Source organism: Pristiophorus japonicus, chromosome 2 (genome assembly GCF_044704955.1).
Source record: "Pristiophorus japonicus isolate sPriJap1 chromosome 2, sPriJap1.hap1, whole genome shotgun sequence".
NCBI lineage: Eukaryota > Metazoa > Chordata > Chondrichthyes > Pristiophoridae > Pristiophorus > Pristiophorus japonicus.
In genome coordinates this window covers 323,453,406-323,477,842 of record NC_091978.1, presented here as the reverse complement: position 1 = coordinate 323,477,842, position 24,437 = coordinate 323,453,406, and positions in this window count along the sequence as shown.

The window sequence follows — 24,437 nt, the reverse complement described above, 5'->3', positions numbered from 1 at the left end:
CTGTCACATTCAGTCGTGAATGGTGATGGACAATGAAACAACTAATAGGAGGAGGAGGCTCCATCAACATTCCCAACCTGATTAATGGCAGAGCTGAGAACGCGAGTGCAAAAGACAAGGCTGAAGCGTTTGCAACCATCTTGAGCCAGAAGTGCTGAGTGGATGATCCAACTTGCCTCCTCCTGAGGTTCCCACCATCACAGAAGCCAGTCTTCAGCCAATTCTATTCACATCGCGTGATATCAAGAAATGGCTGAGAACACTGGATACAGCACTGGGTCCCGACAACATCCTGGCTATTGTGCTGAAGACCTGTGCTCCAGAATTAGCTGCACTGCAAGCCAAGCTGTTCCATTACAGCTACAAAACTGGCATTTTCCATCAATGTGGAAAACTGCCCAGGTATGTGTAAGGTTCTTCAAAACTAACCACGGAGACATGTGGCAGGCAGAATGGGAAGATGCCATGTTTAAAATGACCAACTGCAGCCAACAGCCTGTAAACCACAGAGGATGATGGGACTCTGGCCACCGTGTACAGTAACAGACAGTGTGGTAGGGGTACGGAACCGGACGGGGGATGAGCCAGCTACCATAAGGGGGAAGAGTGTACATTGGGTTCTTCCAGGAAAATGGATACAAGGCAACTTTGTATTTTAAAAGGACATTTCTCCAGCTTTTCGTGGAAAACCCTCACAGAAGAGGCAACATGTCCAGGCAAAATCTCCCCAGTAATACACAAGGCAACACAAAGGTTATCAGTTTGAATAATTAAACAAAGGCCCACAGGTCTGATGCAATCATTTTGGCCAGTCCAGACAGAGTGGCACCTCCGTCGAGATAGTGAACAATCATCTTCATTCACCCCATCAGCAAGCGACAGGATACAGGAGGTGTGGCTAATCTCCCATTCCAGACAGATCGATACACATCGAACTGCCATTCACACCCTTTTTTATTCAAGGAAGACCCAAGACAATGGCATGCAGTTTTGGCGCGAAGATAAACGGACTATAAGAAAAAGAAAACACATGAGGAGGTTTTGAGGTTGGAGGGTTGGAGGTTGGAAGTTGGAGGTTGGAGGTTGGAGTCAGCTTTTGCATTGAGTTGTAGAGTTGAGTTAAGAAGGCGGAAGTCAGTTTTCATTGTGGTTGAGTTGAGTTAAAGGGGAGTTGAGTCAGCTCGTCACAGGGCCCTTGCTCTGGGGAAGGTGTGCTTAACTCCAGCAGCTTTTTGCTTAGGAGCCAACCGAGAGGCAAATAGAAGAAACCGACGCAACATCGAGGAGGAAAACCCAACCAACCAACAACGTAAAACCTACCCCAGAGGGACCCCGAGCTGAAATAAGTGCCCCCAGAACCCTGGAGTTGATAGGATTGTGAGTAAAGCCCAAACCCCCTCACAGACTCAATTTAGGATAGGAAGTAGTAAGAAGGGTGGAAGTGGGAGGTGGGGTTGTTTGTGGGTGGAATGTTATCTTCCCCTTCTCTGTTGCGAGAATTTTTCATGTTGTTGAATGAGATTGTGCCATTACTGCTATTTACGACCTCTTCCTATGCCCCCTATCTTTGTGTTTACTATTCTAAATAAACAACATTATCCATTTTGCACTCTTACCCACTGTATCTGGTGCCTCGTTACTCACCCATCCTCATAAATTGCACGTACAGAACCTCAGAGGATAGTGGATTCGAACCCACACCCCAAGCTCCCCTTTACAATGGCGACCGCGGCAGGACGTGCGTTGAGTGAGGGTGAAGAGACAGTCAGTCTTGGTGGAGTGGAGTATAAAATGGAGGGTAGGATTGCTAGGTATGTAACAGCAAGGATAGAAACATAGAAAATAGGTGCAGGAGCAGGCCATTCAGCCCTTCTAGCCTGCACCGCCATTCAATGAGTTCATGGCTGAACATGCAACTTCAGTACCCCCTTCCTGCTTTCACGCCATACCCCTTGATCCCCCGAGTAGTAAGGACTTCATCGAACTCCCTTTTGAATATATTTAGTGAATTAGCCTCAACTACTTTCTGTGGTAGAGAATTCCACAGGTTCACCACTCTCTGGGTGAAGAAGTTTCTCCTTATCTCGGTCCTAAATGGCTTACCCCTTATCCTTAGACTGTGACCCCTGGTTCTGGACTTCCCCAACATTGGGAACATTCTTCCTGCATCCAACCTGTCCAAACCCGTCAGAATTTTAAAGTTTCTATGAGGTTCCCTCTCACTCTTCTGAACTCCAGTGAATACAAGCCCAGTTGATCCAGTCTTTCTTGATAGGTCAGTCCCACCATCCCGGGAATCAGTCTGGTGAATCTTCGCTGCACTCCCTCAATAGCAAGAATGTCCTTCCTCAAGTTAGGAGACCAAAACTGTACACAATACTCCAGGTGTGGCCTCACCAAGGCCCTGTACAACTGTAGCAACACCTCCCTGCCCCTGTACTCAAATCCCCTCGCTATGAAGGCCAACATGCCATTTGCTTTCTTAACCGCCTGCTGTACCTGCATGCCAACCTTCAATGACTGATGTACCATGACACCCAGGTCTCGTTGCATCTTCCCTTTTCCTAATCTGTCACCATTCAGATAATAGTCTGTCTCTCTGTTTTTACCACAAAAGTGGATAACCTCACATTTATCCACATTATACTTCATCTGCCACGCATTTGCCCACTCACCTAACCTATCCAAGTCACTCTGCAGCCTCATAGCATCCTCCTCGCAGCTCACACTGCCACCCAACTTAGTGTCATCCGCAAATTTGGAGATACTACATTTAATCCCCTCGTCTAAATCATTAATGTACAATGTAAACAACTGGGGCCCCAGCACAGAACCCTGCGGTACCCCACTAGTCACTGCCTGCCATTCCGAAAAGTACCCATTTACTCCTACTCTTTGCTTCCTGTCTGCCAACCAGTTCTCAATCCACGTCAGCACACTACCCCCAATCCCATGTGCTTTAACTTTGCACATTAATCTCCTGTGTGTGACCTTGTCGAAAGCCTTCTGAAAGTCCAATTATACCACATCAACTGGTACTCCTTTGTCCACTTTATTGGAAACATCCTCAAAAAATTCCAGAAGATTTGTCAAGCATGATCTCCCTTTCACAAATCCATGCTGACTTGGACCTATCATGTCACCATTTTCCAAATGCGCTGCTATGACATCCTTAATAATTGATTCCATCATTTTACCCACTACTGAGGTCAGGCTGACCGGTCTATAATTCCCTGCTTTCTCTCTCCCTCCTTTTTTAAAAAGTGGGGTTACATTGGCTACCCTCCACTCGATAGGAACTGATCCAGAGTCAATGGAATGTTGGAAAATGACTGTCAATGCATCCGCTATTTCCAAGGCCACCTCCTTAAGTACTCTGGGATGCAGTCCATCAGGCCCTGGGGATTTATCGGCCTTCAATCCCATCAATTTCCCCAACACAATTTCCCGACTAATAAAGATTTCCCTCAGTTCCTCCTCCTTACTAGACCCTCTGACCACTTTTATATCCGGAAGGTTGTTTGTGTCCTCCTTAGTGAATACTGAACCAAAGTACTTGTTCAATTGGTCTGCCATTTCTTTGTTCCCCGTTATGACTTCCCCTGATTCTGACTGCAGGGGACCTACGTTTGTCTTTACTAACCTTTTTCTCTTTACATACCTATAGAAACTTTTGCAATCCGCCTTAATGTTCCCTGCAAGCTTCTTCTCGTACTCCATTTTCCCTGCCCTAATCAAACCCTTTGTCCTCCTCTGCTGAGTTCTAAATTTCTCCCAGTCCCCAGGTTCGCTGCTATTTCTGGCTAATTTGTATGCCATTTCCTTGGCTTTAATACTATCCCTGATTTCCCTAGATAGCCACGGTTGAGCCACCTTCCCTTTTTTATTTTTACGCCAGACAGGAATGTACAATTGTTGTAATTCATCCATGCGGTCTCTAAATGTCTGCCATTGCCCATCCACAGTCAACCCCTTAAGTATCATTCGCCAATCTATCTTAGCCAATTCATGCCTCATACCTTCAAAGTTACCCTTCTTTAAGTTCTGGACCATGGTCTCTGAATTAACTGTTTCATTCTCCATCCTAATGCAGAATTCCACCATATTATGGTCACTCTTCCCCAAGGGGCCTCGCACAATGAGATTGCTAATTAATCCTCTCTCATTACACAACACCCAGTCTAAGATGGCCTCCCCCCTAGTTGGTTCCTCGACATATTGGTCTCGAAAACCATCCCTTATGCACTCCAGGAAATCCTCCTCCATCGTATTGCTTCCAGTTTGGCTGGCCCAATCTATGTGCATATTAAAGTCACCCATTATAACTGCTGCACCTTTATTGCATGCACTCCTAATTTCCTGTTTGATGCCCTCCCCAACATCACTACTACTGTTTGGAGGTCTGTACACAACTCCCACGAACGATTTTTGCCCTTTAGTGTTCTACAGCTCTACCCATATAGATTCCACATCATCCAAGCTAATGTCTTTCCTAACTATTGCATTAATCTCCTCTTTAACCTGCAATGCTACCCCACCTCCTTTTCCTTTTATTCTATCCTTCCTGAATGTTGAATACCCCTGGATGTTGAGTTCCCAGCCCTGATCATCCTGGAGCCACGTCTCCGTAATCCCAATCACATCATATTTGTTAACATCTATTTGCACAGTTAATTCATCCACCTTATTGCGGATACTCCTTGCATTAAGACACAAAGCCTTCAGGCTTGTTTTTTTAACACCCTTTGTCCTTTTAGAATTTTGCTGTACAGTGGCCCTTTTTGTTCTTTGCCTTGTGTTTCTCTGCCCTCCACTTTTCCTCATCTCCTTTCTGTCTTTTGCTTTTGCCTCCTTTTTGTTTCCCTCTGTCTCCCTGCATTGGTTCCCATCCCCCTGCAATATTAGTTTAACTCCTCCCCAACAGCACTAGCAAACACTCCCCCTAGGACATTGGTTCCGGTCCTGCCCAGGTGCAGACCGTCCGGTTTGTACTGGTCCCACCTCCCCCAGAACCGGTTCCAATTTCCCAAGAATTTGAATCCCTCCCTGCTGCACCACTGCTCAAGCCACGTATTCATCTGCGCTATCCTGCGATTCCTACTCTGACTAGCACGTGGCACTGGTAGCAATCCCGAGATTACTACTTTTGAGGTCCTACTTTTTAATTTAGCTCCTAGCTCCTTAAATTCTTTTCGTAGGACCTCATCCCTTTTTTTACCTATGTCGTTGGTACCAATGTGCACCACGACAACTGGCTGTTCTCCCTCCCATTTCAGAATGTCCTGCACCCGCTCCGAGACATCCTTGACCCTTGCACCAGGGAGGCAACATACCATCCTGGAGTCTCGGTTGCGTCCGCAGAAACGCCTATCTATTCCCCTCACCATCGAATCCCCTATCACTATCGCGCTCCCAATCTTTTTCCTGCCCTCCTTTGCAGCAGAGCCACCTACGGTGCCATGAACTTGGCTGCTGCTGCCCTCCCCTGATGAGTCATCCTCCCCAACAGTACTCAAAGCAGTGTATCTGTTTTGCAGGGGGATGACCACAGGGAACCCCTGCACTACCTTCCTTGCACTGCTCTTCCTGCTGGTCTTCCATTCCCTATCTGGCTGTGGACCCTTCTCCTGCGGTAAGACCAACTCACTACACGTGATACTCCAGAGTGAATCCACCCTCAGCTCCAATTCCGCAACGCGGACCGTCAAGAGCTCGAGGCGGATACACTTCCCACACACGTAGCGCCCAGGGACACCGGAAGTGTCCCCGAGTTCCCACATGGTACAGGAGGAGCATATCACATGGCCGAGCTCTCCTGCCATGTCTTAACCTTAGATACCCTTAAATTGGTAATAACAATGTTACAGGATAAACTGCTCAAGGAAGTGGGTGCAGGCGCTGCTGAGGGCTGAACGGCCTGAGGACGCAGCAGCGAGGTGGACCCAGAGTAAAGATCATAAAAGATCAGTGGAAAAGGCAGTGTGGCTGATTTGCTTTCGGAAGCAAATACAGGTCTTGGCCAGGCAGGTGGACATCCTGCAGACAGAGTTAGCTGAGCAGAGAGAGGAGCCAGTAAAGACCAGCAAAGAAAGGGAAAAGCTGGATCAGGATTTAAAGTGGGAGAGGAAGGAACGAGAGAGGGATGGAGAAAGTTATCGCAACCACGGGGAGTACCTTCAGTCCCAGGTAACTGAGGGAAAAGGTTACTTCAGGGGACTGCAGGAGGAACTTGCCCAGGCTCAGAACCAGGGAAGGTTGGGAGAGGGTGAGAGTCTCCAGCTACAGGCTGCGCTTCAGGCGTGCCACAGCAGGGCAGAGGCGGATCATCGTTCCTTTCAGGAACAAATTGATCGGCTCACCCTGGCTCTGGCTGAAGCCAAAGCAGCCCTTGTTCTATCCGGAGCAAAAGCTCTGGAAGTGCCCGAGACTCGAATCCCCACCCGGCCTGACACCAAAGCTCTGGCCATAGCTGAGGCAAAAGCCCTTGGCTGGGCTGAAAGCAAGGCACCCAGTAAAGGAGTGGTGAGCCTTATCAGCCCAGCCGAGGTGCGGAGGGAGGGAGCATAGTGAAACAGGCTGTGGGGAGGAGGATAGGGAGGAAGAATCCTACAGGCCCTCTCCCACAGCACCATTGGGGATCCCGGAGGAGAGGCAGGGTGAAATGCTGGAATCTAAACCTCCGGGACCAGCCCCAATGTGCCCCATCAGGCAGAGTAGATTCGGACCACCCGCAGTGGGTCAGACTGAGGGTCCCCTACAGAAGCAATACGTGCTTCCCCACGTGCAACCCAGCTGCGGCAGATGGTGGCCCATGTGAATAAACTTACCCGAAAAGGAGACCCCTCTGTCCACTTTATGGAAGTTGAGCAGGTAGGAGACATAATTGACTGCGATGAGGCCGAACGGAGCAAACTGCTCCTGTTCTCACTGGACCCAGCCCTGTGTAAAACTCTCTCTGCTGAGAGCAAGAGGGGTCAGCGAACAATGGCCGCTCTCCAGGAGGATATCCGAGAGGCCATGGGGTTGAACGACAGCTGTCCATTCGACCGGGTACAGGCTACTGTCCAGAGACCCGGGGAGACCCCCCAGGCATTCGCTGATCGACTGTGGCCAGTGTATGAGGAAGCCAGTGGGGGGAAAACGGACAATTCTTGGAGGGCCATGGTGGGCTACCGAGTCCTCAATAAAAATATCCCTGCCTGTGCGCCCACAGTGGCAGCCGTAGCCGACCTAGTCGCAGCCATCCCCGCGACCGCAACCGTCTTTACGGTGCTGGACATCTCGAATGGGTTCTTTCAAAGGACAGCAGTATACCTGGAACTGTCTTCCCCAGGGCTTCCACAACAGCCCGAGCATTTTTCATCAGTGTATGGCCAACTGCCTGAAAGAGTTCAGCAGACCCAGTCAGCTAGTCCAGTATGTGGACGACCTCCTGCTATTCTCCGATTCGGAGGAAGAGCACGGTCCCCTGCTGGCAGAGTTGTTGGGACTGCTGCACGAGGAGGGTTTTAAAGTAAACCCTAAGAAAGCACAGGTCGGCCAGACAGAGGTAAAATTCCTGGGGCTGACTGTGCAGGCAGGGGAGAGAGCCATTGATGAGGCTAAGAGGAGGACAGTTCAGGAGTTACTGGCTCCGACTACAGTTACAGGGGTGAGGTCGTTCCTGGGTCTGACCGGTTACTGCAGGGACTTCATTGAGCATTACGCAGCCATTACGGGGTATTCCCCAGGCAAGCTCATGACTGGAAGAGCCATGCGAACCCCCACCCATGTACTTGCCCCGGTCCTGACGGAAGCTCAGGTAATCGAGGTGGATAGAGACCGCTTTACCAAGAGTCTGTTGGAGCACCTCAAGCAGATTCACTGGCAGGTGGCCATTAACACGGGGAAGCAGCATCAGACCAACCGATTGCTGCTGGAACCGAGCAAACACCACGAGTGGCAGGTGGGGAACCAGGTCATGGTCCGCAACTTTGCCAGGGTGGGAGTCTTTGAGCCACTATACATGGGGCCTTACAGCATTGTCGACAAGGGAAGCCCCATGGTATATGCGGTCAAGATGCCCCGCCGGGTTAAATGGTTTCACATTAACCAATGTAAACTGTTTAACCCCAACAAGGCAAAACGTCGTGGGAAAGGGCAGCCCGGAGGGATAATCCTGATGGGAAGCCTAGGCCCCCGGCCCACCACTGCAGCCCCACCGATCCCACCACAAGGAGCAGTGAGTTGCTTCACAGGTACAAACTACCCACAGATTTGGGACCTACAGAAGGGGGATTCCCACCTTACATATGGGACGAGGACTCACCTCCACCCGTTAGGAGATCTGTTCGGACTCCACAGCCAAGGGTGCCACTGTCCCTAGCAGCCTGTTTTACTTTCCCAAGAGGTACTAGGGGAAAAGGGCCGTGCAGGGCAGGCAGCCAGTCACTGGACGTGACCTCGCAGCCAAGGTCTCCTGACGGCAAAGGGGTTGTACCGAAGACAGGGGCCACCGACAGTGAGGAGCTTGTCGGGGCTAGCCTAGCCTTCGGTGCAGACAGCCCAGAGCCTGCAGGAGAGAGGGTGGTGGTGGTGGGTCCCAGCAGTGAGTGGTCCCTGGAAGAACGAGAGTCTCCTGACAAGGAAAGGGTTGTACCGGAGGAAGGGGCCGCCGACAGTGAGGAGCCTGTCGGGGCTAGCCTAGCCTTCGGTGCAGACAGCCCAGAGCCTGTAGGAGAGAGGGTGGCGGCGGCTCCCAGCAGTGAGTGGTCCCTAGAAGAACTAAGGATATGCTGTGAGAGTATCAGCTGCGAGTGGTTTCGGGTGGAACCCTTGTACAACCCAAAGCCCCCAGAGGATACGGGAGTCCCCGGCAGTGAGGAGCCTGCCGGGGGAATTTTCGTTGCTCCCGAGGGCAGTGAGCCATCCCTGGAGGGGGTGAGGGGCTGTACCAGCCCAGTAAGCACCACCTGAAGCTCAGGGGACACCTTGGCAGGGGAGACAGAGGGGCCGCGGAGGTCGGTCCAGCCCAAGAGGCCAAAGGAAAGGTGGTCTCCCCCCTACATTCTCCCGCATAAAAGGAAAACCAAGGAGCATCCCAGGGATTAGCACAGCCACCCAGGAAGGGTGACAAGCAGGTTAAAAAGGAGAGCAGTAGGTGTGTACAGATATATATAAAGATTTCTCTAGTGTAGTGGGGCTCAGGTGGCCTCTGCAATATAGGGAGTATAACAGTGGGGCTTTTGAGCCAATAGGATAGGGAGCCTGGACTTCTTTTTTCTCTCACTTCCTCTTTTGTGTAAGGTTTGTTTGTTGTTTCAAGTGTTTATCAGTTGAAACCCCTTGACTTCCACAGTAAAATTGCAGTTTGCGGTCAGACCGATAGGCACACACAGTTTAAACCCGTGCAGGGGTACTGTGAGGTGTAGACAGAGTGGAAAATGGGGGCGGGATGAGCCAGGGGGCTCAGGGTTTTTGAACAAATGAGGTTTTGTCTTTCAGAAGAGGAACCAGAGATGAGGAAAATCCTGCTCCTGTGCACCTACATCAGAATGTGTATTGGCTACGGGGAGAGACTGAAGAAGCCATTATTTTTGGATGCTCGGGGAGGCAGGCACCGACTGTCATCACAGGAGAAAGGACACCAGGGATAGAGGGGACAGCAATATATACCCACAGGGGAAGGTGGCCAGGGTGGTTGGGGTCCAATTCCACTAGATACTCCAGCCACCCCGGGGTCATGTATGGGGAAGCATCAGTCTCCTGCCCCAGCATTGTGATGACCGCATCCCGGGTTAGGGTAGTGGTTGGGAAGAGGGTTCGCCTGACCTGTAAGGGGCACATCCCGGTGGGAAGGTGGTGGTGGCTCAGGAAGCTGAGCAAGGACATGGGAAACCCGACAGTAGATTGGGAGAGACTGGACAACAGCACCTACCGGACCATCACGGGCACCTGGGGGGAGTGAGTGTGCGTTGGGATAAATGGTGGGAGGCGGAGTTAGGTGTGTATGTGTGCATGTGGGGATCAGAGAAGATATGCCCGGCAGGCATCTCCATAGCGCTCTCCCGACAGTGGCGGGATGAAGGGAAGGGGATGGGATGGGACCGGAGCATGGTCGCATGCATAGTAAGCCACCTCAGCTCCACCTACGCCACCGAGTTAAGCGCACACCCCAGACAGTCCCTGCCCACAGCCCCGACTGAAACAACTGACACGGACAGACGCCCTACCACCACCCAGGGACCAGAGAACGGTTTGGTTTTGGTTCCCACGGACAAGCTGCTATACCAGGGGGTCCACTACACCGTGGCCTCCATCATCCTAAACCTTACCGAGGTGCACCTACCTGAGTGGTGCCCAAAAGAGACAGAACGCCTCTACCAGGCTCTCCTTCGAGAAATGCTCAGGACATTCTACAAGCTCGATTTTGGCTATTTGAATAAGACTTTGCTGTACAATCCAAAGACAACGTCAAACCGAAAAGACACAGAAGAGGGATCTGGAATGATGTTTTTACCAGTTTCAACACCGGGGCATCAATGATTATGTAGCACATTTCGGATATCCCATTCCATTTTTACCAGAGCACCTGACAGATCTGTTCAAAGCAGCACAAAAATCCCAGAAAGATTATTTCATCCTACAACAAAAAAACAGTAAAATTGGGAGCCCAGATAGCTGACTTAAATTCAAGGCCCTGGTGGGATTGGGGGTTGGACTTAGAGGTCCCGACCTGGGACCACATCCTCTCTCACGCCCTGGCAGTGACACAGCTGATCATCGTAGCCAATTTGCTGGCGATCCGCTGCCAGCTTAGCAGAAACGGCCGTCGTTTAAAAATTGAGAAAGCTATGTGGGAGGCCAAGTCAAAGGCCAAACAAAAAGGGAGGGCTAGCAAAGTCTACGCAGTATGACGGGACTGATTGTACGAGCCGAATGTATTGCACTGTAAAGAAAGGTCTGTACCTTGTAAAAGGTCCGTACCTCCCTATCTGTAATACTATGATAGAAACATAGAAACATAGAAAATAGGTGCAGGAGTAGGCCATTCGGCCCTTCGAGCCTGCACCACCATTCAATGAGTTCATGGCTGAACATGGAACTTCAATACCCCATTCCTGCTTTCTCGCCATAGCCCTTGATCCCCCTAGTAGTAAAGACTACATCTAACTCCTTTTTGAATATATTTAGTGAATTGGCCTCAACAACTTTCTGTGGTAGAGAATTCCACAGGTTTACCACTCTCTGGGTGAAGAGGTTTCTCCTCATCTCGGTCCTAAATGGCTTACCCCTTATCCTTAGACTGTAACCCCTGGTCCTGGACTTCCCCAACATTAATAAGAACATAAGAACATAAGAACATAAGAATTAGGAACAGGAGTAGGCCATCTAGCCCCTCGAGCCTGCTCCGCCATTCAACAAGATCATGGCTGATCTGGCCGTGGACTCAGTTCCACTTACCCGCCCGCTCCCCATAACCCTTAATTCCCTTATTGGTTAAAAAGCTATCTATCTATGATTTGAATATATTCAATGAGCTAGCCTCAACTGCTTCCTTGGGCAGAGAATTCCACAGATTCACAACCCTCTGGGAGAAGAAATTCCTTCTCAACTCGGTTTTAAATTGGCTCCCCCGTATTTTGAGGCTGTGCCCCCTAGTTCTAGTCTCCCCGACCAGTGGAAACAACCTCTCTGCCTCTATCCTGTCTATCCCCTTCATTATTTTAAATGTTTCTATAAGATCACCCCTCATCCTTCTGAACTCCAACGCGTAAAGACCCAGTCTGCTCAATTTATCATCATAAGGTAACCCCCTCATCTCCAGAATCAGCCTCGTGAATCGTCTCTGTACCCCTTCCAAAGCTAGTATATCCTTCCTTAAGTAAGGTGACCAAAACTGCACGCAGTACTCCAGGTGCGGCCTCACCAATACCCTGTATAGTTGCAGCAGGACCTCCCTGCTTTTGTACTCCATCCCTCTCGCAATGAAGGCCAACATTCCATTCACCTTCCTGATTACTTGCTGCACCTGTAAACTAACTTTTTGGGATTCATGCACAAGGACCCCCAGATCCCTCTGCACCGCAGCATGTTGTAATTTCTCCCCATTCAAATAATATTCCCTTTTACTGTTTTTTTTTCCAAGGTGGATGACCTCACATTTTCCGACATTGTATTCCATCTGCCAAACCTTAGCCCATTCGCTTAACCTATCTAAATCTCTTTGCAGCCTCTCTGTGTCCTCTACACAACCCGCTTTCCCACTAATCTTTGTGTCATCTGCAAATTTTGTTACACTACACTCTGTCCCCTCTTCCAGGTCATCTATGTATATTGTAAACAGTTGTGGTCCCAGCACTGATCCCTGTGGTACACCACTAACCACCGATTTCCAACCCGAAAAGGACCCATTTATCCCGACTCTCTGCTTTCTGTTAGCCAGCCAATTCTCTATTCATGCTAATACATTTCCTCTGACTCTGCGTACCTTTATCTTCTGCAGTAACCTTTTGTGTGGCACCTTATCGAATGCCTTTTGGAAATCTAAATACATCACATCCATCGGTACACCTCTATCCACCATGCTCGTTATATCCTCAAAGAATTTCAGTAAATTTGTTACACATGATTTCCCCTTCATGAATCCATGTTGCATCTGCTTGATTGCACTGTTCCTATCTAGATGTCCCGCTATTTCTTCCGTAATGAGAGCTTCAAGCATTTTCCCCACTATAGATGTTAAACTAACCGGCCTATGGTTACCTGCCTTTTGTCTGCCCCCTTTTTTAATGATGTGTGATACTATGTACTATTATGATTTTGGTGAAGGGTATTGGTTGAGAAGCATTTTTACATTTTCAGTATTGTATTGATTCCAAATGTATGAATACCATTGGTGTATTTCAATGTTTTATCGTGGGTTTAGGTAAGATTTGGGGAAGATTGGCTCTGTGAGAGGGAAAAGGTTTTGCTTCACATTTTGAAAACACCCTGAGACAGAGTGTTTTAAAGGGGAACTGTAAGATTCTGCAAAACCAACCACGGAGACATGTGGTAGGGAGAATGGGAAGATGCCATGTTTAAAATGACCAACTGCAGCCAACAGCCTGTAAACCGCGGAGGATGATGGGACTCTGGCCACCGTGTACAGTAACAGACAGTGTTGCAGGGGCACGGAACTGGACGGGGGATGAGCCAGCTACCATAAGGGGGAAGAGTGTATATTCGGTTCTTCCAGGAAAATGCATACAAGGCAACTTTATATTTTAAAAGGACATTTCTCCAGCTTTTCGTGTAAAACCCACACAGAAGAGGCAACATGTCCAGGCAAAATCTCCCCAGTAATACACAAGGCAACACAAAGGTTATCAGTTTGAATAATTAAACAAAGGCCCACAGGTCTGATGCAATCATTTTGGCCAGCCCAGACAGAGTGGCACCTTTGTCGAGATAGTGAACAATCATCTTCATTCACCCCATCAGCGAGCGACAGGATACAAGAGGTGTGGCTAATCTCCCATTCCATACAGATCGATACACATCGAACTGCCATTCACACCCTTTTTTATTCAAGGAAGACCCAAGACAATGGCATGCAGTTTTGGCGCGAAGATGAACGGACTCTAATAAAAAGCTGCAAAAACACACAAATAGGTTTTGAGGTTGGAGGGTTGGAGGTTGGAGGTTGGAGTCAGCTTTTGCATTGAGTTATAGAGTTGAGTTAAGAAGGTGCGAGTCAGTTTTCGTTGTGGTTGAGTTGAGTTAAAGGGGAGTTGAGTCAGCTCTTCACAGGGCCCTCGCTCTAGGGAAAGTGTGCTCAACTCCAGCAGTTTTTTGCTTAGGAGCCAACCGAGAGGCAAATAGAAGAAACATCGAGGAGGAAAACCGAACCGACCAACAACTTAAAACCCACCCTAGAGGGACCCCGAGTTGAAATAAGTACCCCCCAGAACCCCGGAGTTGATAGGATTGTGAGTAAAGCCCAAACTCCCTCACAGACTCAATTTAGGATAGGAATTGGTAACAAGGATGGAAGTGGGAGGTGGGTTTGTTTGTGGTGGAATGTTTCAACCTCTTATCTTCCCCTTCCCTGTTGCGAGAATTTTTCGTGTTGTTGAGTGAGATTGTGCCATTACTGCTATTTACGACCTCTTCCTACGCCCTCTATCTTTGTCTTTACTATTCTAAATAAACAACATTAGCCATTTTGCACTCTTACCCACTGTGTCTGGTGCCTCGTTACTCACCCATCCTCATAAATTGCACGTACAGAACCTCAGGGGAGTGTGGATTCGAACCCACACCCCAAGCCCCCCTTACATATGTCCTGTCCACGAAAAGCCAGACAAATCCAATCTGGCCAATTACCGCTCCATCAGTCTACTCTCAATCATTAGCTAAGTGATGGAAGATATCAGCAACAGTGCTATCAAGCAGCACTTACTCACCAATAACTTGCTCACTGATGCTCAGTTTGGGTTCCGCCAGCACCACTCGGTTCCAGACCTCATAACAGCCATGGACAAAAGAGCTGAATTACAGAGGTGTGGTGACAGTGACTGCCCTTGACATCAAGGTAGCATTTGACCGAATGTGGTATCAAGCAGTCCCAGTAAAATAGAAGTCACTGGGGATCGGGGGAAAAGCCCTCCACTGGCTGGAGTCATATCTAGCGTTTGGAGGCTAATCATCTCAGCCCCAGGACATCGCTGCAGGAGTTCCCCATGGCAGTGTCCTCGGCCCAACCATCTTTAACTGCTGCATCAATGACCATCCCTCCATTTTCACAACAACATCAATTTGTATTTATATAGCGCCTTTAACATAGTAAAACATCTCAAGGCGCTTCACAGGAGTATTATGAGATAAAAATTTGACACTGAGCCGCTTAAGTAGAAATTAGTGCAGGGGTCAAAGGAATATGTTTTAAGGAGCGTCTTGAAGGAGGAACGAAAGGTAGAGAGGCGGAGAGGTTTAGGCAGGAAGTTCCAGAGCTTGGGGCCTAGGCAACAGAAGGCACGGCCACCAATGGTCGAGCGATTATAATCAGTGATGCTCAAGAGGGCAGAATTAAAGGAGGCATTACTTAAGAGAAAGCCAATGTAGGTCAGCGAGGACAGGGGTGATGGATGAATAGGACACGGTGCGAGTTAGGAAATGGACAATCGAGTTTTTGATCACCTCTAGTTTACGTAGGGTAAAATGTTGGAGGCCAACCAGGGGTGCATTGGAATAGTCAAGTCTAGAGGTAACAAAGGGATTGATGAGGGCTTCAGCAGCGGATAAGCTGAGGCAAAGGCAGAGATGGGCGATGTTATGGAGGTGGAAATAGGTGGTCTTAGTTATACTGCAGATATGTGGTCGAAAGCTCATTTCAGGGTCAAATATTGACACCAAGGTTGCGAACAGTGGAGTTCAGCCTCAGACAGAAGTTGGGGAGAGGGATGGAATCAGTGGCTAGGGAACGGAGTTTGTGGCGGGGACTGAAAACAATGGTTTTGGTCTTCTCAATATTCAATTGGTGAATATTTCTGTTCATTCTGAACTGGATGTCGGACAAGCAGCCTGATAATTTAAAGACCATGGAGGGTTCGAGAAAAGTGATAGTGAGGTAAGAGCTGGGTGTGGAAACTGACAATGTGTTTCCAGATGATGTCACCAAGGGGCAACATGTAGATGAGAAATAGGAGGGGCCCAAGGATAGATCCTTGGGGGTCACCAGAGGTAACAATGCAGAGGTAGGAAGAGAAGCCATTGCAGGTGATTCTCTGGCTATGATTAGATAGATAAGAATGAAACCAGGCAAGTGCAGTCCCACCCAACCGGATGACGATGGAGGGGTGTTGGAGCAGGATAGAGTGGTCAACCATGTCAAAGGTGGCAGCCAAGTCAAGAAGGACGAGTAGGGATAGTTTTCCTTTGTCACACTCACAAAGGATATCATTTGTGACTTTGATGAGAGCTGTTTTGTTAGTGTGGCAGGTGTGGAAACCGGATTGGAGAGTTTCAAACATGGAATTGTGGGAAAGATGGGCACGGATTTGGGAGATGACAACATGTTCAAGGACTTTGGAGAGGAAAGGGAGGTTGGAGAATATAAAGTCAGAAGTGGGGATGTTCGCTGATGATTGCACAGTGTTCAGTTCCATTCGCAACTCCTCAAATAATGAAGAAGTTCATGCCTGCATGCAGCAAGACCTGGATGATATTCAGGTGTGGGTAGGGTAAGTGGAAAGTAACATTTGTGCCACACAAGTGCCAGGCAATGATTATCTCCAACATGGGAGAGTCTAACCACTGCCTCTTGACATTCAATAGCATTACCATCACTAAAACCCCCAACGTCAACATCCTGGGGGTCACCATTGACCAGAAACGAAACTGGACCAGCCACATAAATACTGTGGCTACAAGAGCAGGTCAGAGGCTGGGTATTCTGTGGCAAGTGTCTCACTTCCTGACTTCCCAAAGCTTTTCCACCATCTACAAGACACAAGTCAGGAGTGTGATGGAATACTCTCCACTTGTCTGGATGAGTGCAGCTCCAACAACACTCAAGAAGCTCGACACCATCCAGGACAAAGGAGCCTGCTTGATTGGCATCCCATCCATCACCTTAAACAGTCACTCCCCCCACCACCGGCGCATTTAATCTGCAGTGTTTACCATCCACAAGATGCACTGCAGCAACTTGTCAAGGCTTCTTCGGCATAACCTCCCAAACCTGCAACCTCTACCACCTAGAAGGACAAGGACAGCAGGCACATAGAAACACTATCACCTTACATTCCCCTCCAAGTCGCACACCATCCTGACTGGGAAATACATCGCCGTTCCTTCATAGTCGTTGAGTCAAAATACTGGAACTCCCTCCCTAACAGCACTATGGGAGTACCTTCAACACACGGACTGCAGTGATTCAAGAAAGTGGCTCACTGCCACCTATTCAAGGGCAATTTGGGATGGGCAACAAATGCTGACCTTGCCAGTGACACCCACATCCCAGAAACAAATATATAATCCTAGATAAAAAATGCGGTTTCAAAACATATCGGGCTGCTGGTCCTGATATAATTCACCCAAGGTTAATCAAGAAATTTGGGCTTGTGTCCTACGAGCCCCTTATTCATATATTTAACAGGTCTTTGTGGTTTCAGATTGTTCCCAAGAACTGGGGAGAAGCTCATATGGTGCCAATATTTTAAAAAGGGAAATAAGGCTGAACTGTGAAATTTATCTTGACATTCCTTAAAGTAAATTTCTAGAAGGGTTCATTAGGGATGCACTGCAGACAAGTTGATGGGAAAGGGGTTATTAGAGCGTCTGGTCATGGCTTTTGAACAAAATTCATGTCTCATGAGCCTGGATGAATTTTTTTGAGGTAGGTCCTGAGTTGGTTGTTGTAGGAGCCCACTCGGTATTGTATACCTTGGTTTTTCAAAAAGCCTTTGACAAGGTCCACACAATAGGATATTTAATAAAATAGAGTCCTATGGGATTGGCAGGCAGACTTTGTGTCAGATAAATAATTGGTTGCATTCTCATAGGCAATAGGTTGTTATCAATGGTAGTGGTGCTTCATAGGGACTGGTCACGAGTGGAGCCATACAGGGATTGTTGTTAAGGCAATTTATTTTTGCAATCTTTAGTAATGATCTGGGCAAAGGCATTTGGGGAACTTTCTGCAAGTTTCTCATTTAAGGACCTAACATCCGAATAAGAATTGTTTGAATATTAGGACCTTAGATGAGAAACATAAATTACAGGCAGATCTAGATGCGATGGGGGAATGAACCCACATTTGACTGATGTCATTTAATCTAGAGAAATGTAGTGGTAAGGGACATCGGCAAGCATGTGTGCCATCCAAGGTCGTGAACTTAAGGCTTTTGACTTAGTGCTTGTTATAGTACAGGAATCTCTGAGGGCCCATGACCTGTGCTACAAAGCAATTGCAAAAACAGAAAGAGTGCTAGGAAGTATTGCCAGGATGATTAAACACAAAACAAAAAATACTATTCTCTCTTTGCATAAGGGCTTGGTTAGACCTCATTTAAAATTCTGTGTCCAGTTTTGATGCTCTCATATGATTGGTGATATAGAGGTCCTGACAAATTTTCAGAGGAGAGCCATTGAATGCATGTGAAGTGCGTGTGGATTTGTTGCAAACATTCAAAAGAGAGCTGGACAGGTTCCTGAATGTGGCCAAAAGAGTGCTCTAATGATGATAATGGGGTTAAAATGCAGTGTTGGTCTAACATTTTGGGGTATCTAATCCATGCTAACAATGGGCTCAATTTTTCCCAGTATTTAAGAACATAAGAACTGTTGTGTCCTTAGATGCTCTAGTAATGACTCCATGAGGCAATGTGTTGTACTTGAACTGTAGTGATCTTAGACCTTATGAGTGAGCTCCAGAGTGAGGATCACACCTAATGGCCTGCCTTTTATACTAGGCCAGGCACACCTGTACAGGTAATCTACAAGTCTCCCACTGCAGTGCCCTCTGGTGGCACACCTTGTGATAGTACCAACAGTAGCCATGTAGGATACATGACATCACTCTCCTTTGAGCCTTTAGTGCAAATCGCCTCTGCATTGACTGTGCTCTGGGCTTAGCTTTATGTCAGCTCTATCTGGTTGACCCTTGGCAGATCGTCTCAATCTTCGGTGAGTGGTTGGTGCAGTAGAGTGCTGGTGGTTGCTGTATGTGTGTGTCCCTGACCACTCCATTCTCTCCCACCCACATCAATTATGCCGGAGGCTCCTTGCATTCATGTACATTCAAGTTCAGGAAAATAGGCTTGCATTAAATTTGTGGTTCCGTTGTGAGACAAATACGTTAGATTAGTGAGATGCCTTGTTGATGCAGTGACTGGTGCATGAGGACACTAGTTCCAGAGCTGTTGGGTTGTGTCCCTGTAGTCTGGTGGCAGCTCAGTGCCCGGTGCTAGCAGGGGGAACCCGGTTGGCCCGAGTTGCCTGCTCTCGGGGCTGTTGCCTTGGTCCCTAGAGTCAGGCTGGTTCACAGATGCCTGTGACCTCCCTGTCCTTTCTTTGTGCCCTGGGTCGCTGCTGCTTCCTGAGGAGCTGTCGTCCAGCAGTGCACAGGGAATTGCTGACTCGCTGGCCTGGACTTTGTTTGGTTTGGGATCCTGACTAGTCCCGGTCCTCTTTGGGAGAACTATGGGCGGCTGACCCTTCGTTTATGCATATGGCCTTGGTGGCAATGGGGTCTGAGGACTGTGCCTTAGTACAGTCTGCTCCTTCAGGCTCATGGCAGTTGGTATCAATGGGTGCCTGAGAGGTGGAGCTGATCAGGGGCAGGGTATCGATACCAGTGCCATTGCCCCGCTGAGGTCTCTTGCTCTGCAGTTCGTGTGTGTTGGCTGCTTGTGGCCACATTCCATGGAGCTAGGAGCTAAATTAAAAAGTAGGACCTCAAAAGTAGTAATCTCGGGATTGCTACCAGTGCCACGTGCTAGTCAGAGTAGGAATCGCAGGATAGCTCAGATGAATACGTGGCTTGAGCAATGGTGCAGCAGGGAGGGATTCAAATTCCTGGGGCATTGGAACCGGTTCTGGGGGAGGTGGGACCAGTACAATCCGGACGGTCTGCACCTGGGCAGAATCGGAACCAATGTCCTCGGGGGAGTGTTTGCTAGTGCTGTTGGGGAGGAGTTAAACTAATATGGCAGGGGGATGGGAACCAATGCAGGGAGATAGAGGGAAACAAAAAGGAGGCAAAAACAAAAGGCAGAAAGGAGATGAGGAAAAGTGGAGGGCAGAGAAACCCAAGGCAAAGAACAAAAAGGGCCATTGTACAGCAAAATTCTAAAAGGACAGAGGGTGTTAAAAAAACAAGCCTAAAGGCTTTGTGTCTTAATGCAAGGAGTATCCGCAATAAGGTGGATGAATTAACTGTGCAAATAGATGTAACAAATATGATGTGATTGGGATTACGGAGACGTGGCTCCAGGATGATCAGGGCTGGGAACTCAACATCCAGGGGTATTCAACATTCAGGAAGGATAGAATAAAAGGAAAAGGAGGTGGGGTAGCATTGCTGGTTAAGGAGGAGATTAAGGCAATAGTTAGGAAGGACATTAGCTTGGATGATGTGGAATCTATATGGGTAGAGCTGCAGAACACCAAAGGGCAAAAAACGTTAGTGGGAGTTGTGTACAGACCTCCAAACAGTAGTAGTGATGTTGGGGAGGGCATCAAACATGAAATTAGGGGTGCGTGCAATAAAGGTGCAGCAGTTATAATGGGTGACTTTAATATGCACATAGATTGGGTTAACCAAACAGGAAGCAATACGGTGGAGGAGGATTTCCTGGAGTTTTTAAGGGATGGTTTTTTAGACCAATATGTCGAGGAACCAACTAGGGGGGAGGCCATCTTAGACTGGGTGTTATGTAATGAGAGAGGATTAATTAGCAATCTCGTTGTGCGAGGCCCCTTGGGGAAGAGTGACCATAATATGGTGGAATTCTGCATTGGGATGGAGAATGAAACAGTTAATTCAGAGACCATGGTCCAGAACTTAAAGAAGGCTAACTTTGAAGGTATGAGGCATGAATTGGCTGGGATGGATTGGCGAATGATACTTAAGGGGTTGACTGTGGATGGGCAATAGCAGACATTTAGAGACCGCATGGATGAACTACAACAATTGTACATTCCTGTCTGGCATAAAAATAAAAAAGGGAAGGTGGCTCAACCGTGGCTATCAAGGGAAATCAGGGATAGTATTAAAGCCAAGGAAGTGGCATACAAATTGGCCAGAAATAGCAGCGAACCTGGGGACTGGGAGAAATTTAGAACTCAGCAGAGGAGGACAAAGGGTTTGATTAGGGCAGGGAAAATGGAGTATGAGAAGAAGCTTGCAGGGAACATTAAGACGATTGCAAAAGTTTCTATAGATATGTAAAGAGAAAAAGGTTAGTAAAGACAAACGTAGGTTCCCTGCAGTCAGAATCAGGGGAAGTCATAACGGGGAACAAAGAAATGGCGGACCAATTGAACAAGTACTTTGGTTCGGTATTCACGAAGGAGGACACGAACAACCTTCCGGTTATAAAAGGGGTCGGGGGGTCTAGTAAGGAGGAGGAACTGAGGGAAATCCTTATTAGCCGGGAAATTGTGTTGGGGAAATTGATGGGATTGAAGGCCGATAAATCCCCAGGGCCAGATGGACTGCATCCCAGAGTACTTAAGGAGGTGGCCTTGGAAATAGTGGATGCGTTGACAGTCATTTTCCAACATTCCATTGACTCTGGATCAGTTCCTATGGAGTGGAGGGTAGCCAATGTAACCCCACTTTTTAAAAAAGGAGGGAGAGAGAAAACAGGGAATTATAGACCGGTCAGCCTGACATCGGTAGTGGATAAAATGATGGAATCAATTATTAAGGATGTCATAGCAGTGCCTTTGGAAAGAGGTGACATGATAGGTCCAAGTCAGCATGGATTTGTGAAAGGGAAATCATGCTTGACAAATCTTCTGGAATTTTTTGAGGATGTTTCCAGTAGAGTGGACAAGGGAGAACCAGTTGATGTGGTATATTTGGACTTTCAGAAGGCGTTCGACAAGGTCCCACACAAGAGATTGATGTGCAAAGTTAGAGCACATGGGATTGGGGGTAGTGTACTGACATGGATTGAGAACTGGTTGTCAGACAGGAAGCAAAGAGTAGGAGTAAATGGGTACTTTTCAGAATGGCAGGCAGTGACTAGTGGGGTACCGCAAGGTTCTGTGCTGGGGCCCCAGCTGTTTACACTGTACATTAATGATTTAGATGAGGTGAATAAATGTAGTATCTCCAAATTTGCGGATGACACTAAGTTGGGTGGCAGTGTGAGCTGCGACGAGGATGCTGTGAGGCTGCAGAGTGACTTGGATAGGTTAGGTGAGTGGGCAAATGCATGGCAGATGAAGTATAATGTGGATAAATGTGAGGTTATCCACTTTGGTGGTAAAAACAGAGAGACAGGCTATTATCTGAATGGTAACAGATTAGGAAAAGGGGAGGTGCAAAGAGACCTGGGTGTCATGGTACATCAGTCATTGAAGGTTGGCATGCAGGTGCAGCAGGCGGTTAAGAAAGCAAATGGCATGTTGGCCTTCATAGCAAGGGGATTTGAGTACAGGGGCAGGGAGGTGTTGCTACAGTTGTACAGGGCATTGGTGAGGCCACACCTGGAGTATTGTGTACAGTTTTGGTCTCCTAACCTGAGGAAGGACATTCTTGCTATTGAGGGAGTGCAGCGAAGGTTCACCAGACTGATTCCCGGGATGGCGGGACTGACCTATCAAGAAAGACTGGATCAACTGGGCTTGTATTCACTGGAGTTCAGAAGAATGAGATGGGACCTCATAGAAACATTTAAAATTCTGACGGGGTTAGACAGGTTAGATGCAGGAAGAATGTTCCCAATGTTGGGGAAGTCCAGAACCAGAGGTCACAGTCTAAGGATAAGGGGTAAGCCATTTAGGACCGAGATGCGGAGGAACTTCTTCACCCAGAGAGTGGTGAACCTGTGGAATTCTCTACCACAGAAAGTTGTTGAGGCCAATTCACTAAATATATTCAAAAAGGAGTTAGATGAGGTCCTTATTACTAGGGGGATCAAGGGGTATGGCGAAAAAGCAGGAATGGGTACTGAAGTTGAATGTTCAGCCATGAACTCATTGAATGGCGGTGCAGGCTAGAAGGGCCGAATGGCCTACTCCTGTACCTATTTTCTATGTTTCTATGTTTCTATGGTGCCTGACTATGGTTCTCGGGACGCAGACTACAGCATTGGGTAGCTCGCTGGACCTGTGTGCTCCCGATGGGTGTCTGCCCACTGCATTGGCCGCGTGCAGTTGAAACCCTGCATCGCACAAATATTCATTACTTATGACGGACCCACTGTGGATCCGATCGCGATCGCGCTACTTTTCCTTGCTGGTTCCATGTACACAATTCAGATTATCAGTTATACATCTTACGTGATTAATTACTCCTTTTGTCTCTGACTTACAATTACTATTACATTGCTTAAGTGTGTGGAACTCTCCCTTTAATTGTGGTGGGTTGTAGGCCTTCTTTAAGAGAGCCTTGCTTTCTTTACCCCAATCCACTTCTCCGTTTGGTGCCATCAGTGCGGCACCTCGTAGTCTGGTCGCGGCCATCTTTGTCTTCAGCGCCTCACCTCGTGGTTTGGGCGCCTTCTATTCACCATCCACAATGTCGACTGCGTTAATCCTCTTCTCCCCAGGTTCTGCCTCCAAAGCTGGGAAGTCACCTCTGGATCTGATTTTCTTCCTCCGGAGTCCTGCCACTGGAGCCTGGAAGGTGCGTTCGGGTCGTCTCAGCTGGATCATCTCCACGCAGTCGTGCTGAGTGGTCTGTGCCTCAGGTGCCATGCTGGTCTGCTCTCCAGTGCTGAGTCCACCCTCAGGTGAGGGCTTGCTTTGCCTCTGAGCGCAGAGGACGTCGATCGCTGGAGGGGTGAAGTCTTCCCACTTCCAATGGATATTCTCCATCCACCTTCTACAGAGCAGCGTTAGCCCATCACCCGCAACAATCCATAGAGGTAACTTGTGCACCACGCCATCATGGAGTACCTTTACATTCTCACTACCAATGACTGGGATAATTTTGTTGGTGTCGGTGCGCAGCTTTGCCTAAACTGAGATCAACTTGGGTCGTTCAGCTTGACTGTGCCATAGCCTCTCTAAGGCTTCTTGATTCATCACTGACTGTCTCGCCCCTTGTCTACTTCCATGAAGACTGGAACACCCTCTATTTTGACTTCCATCTTCAGCGGGGAACACTCAGTGGTGCAAGTAAACATGTTATGCACCCCTCCGTGGGGCTGGGCTGTCTCTCCGCCTATCGATTCATAATCCGCGCAGGATTCCTGGCCATCTGCAGACTCTTCATTGACACAGTGAATCATATTTCTCTTACACATTGGCTGGAGGTGGCCCTTTGTGCTGCAGCCTTTGCATACATAGTCTTTAAAGCGGCACTGGCGAGCCCTGTGATTCCCTCCGCAATGCCAGCATGGTGCTACTCGATTAGCCCCCCTCGGTGGATTCTGAGTTAAGGGACTCAGGGGCCTGTTCTCTCTTCCCTGAGAGAGTTCATGCTCTACAATTCAGCCCCTTAACGGCGCTACTCTGTGCACAGTACCTGCCGGGTTTGAGTCCTGAGAGTGAGTCATCTGCCTAGAACCGCAGGTTGAGGTCATGAATGACTGGCTCACAGAGATGGCCTTCTGCAGTGTGACTGTGGTATCTGCTGACAGTAGCTTATAAAGAAGGCCCTCATGGCCAATTCCAATGACAAAAATGTCCCACAGTGATTCGTTGAGGTGGGTGCCGAACTCGCATGGTGCTACCAACCTCCTGAGGTCTGCCGCGTACTTTGTGACTTCCTGGCCTTCAGGCCGTCGGTGGGC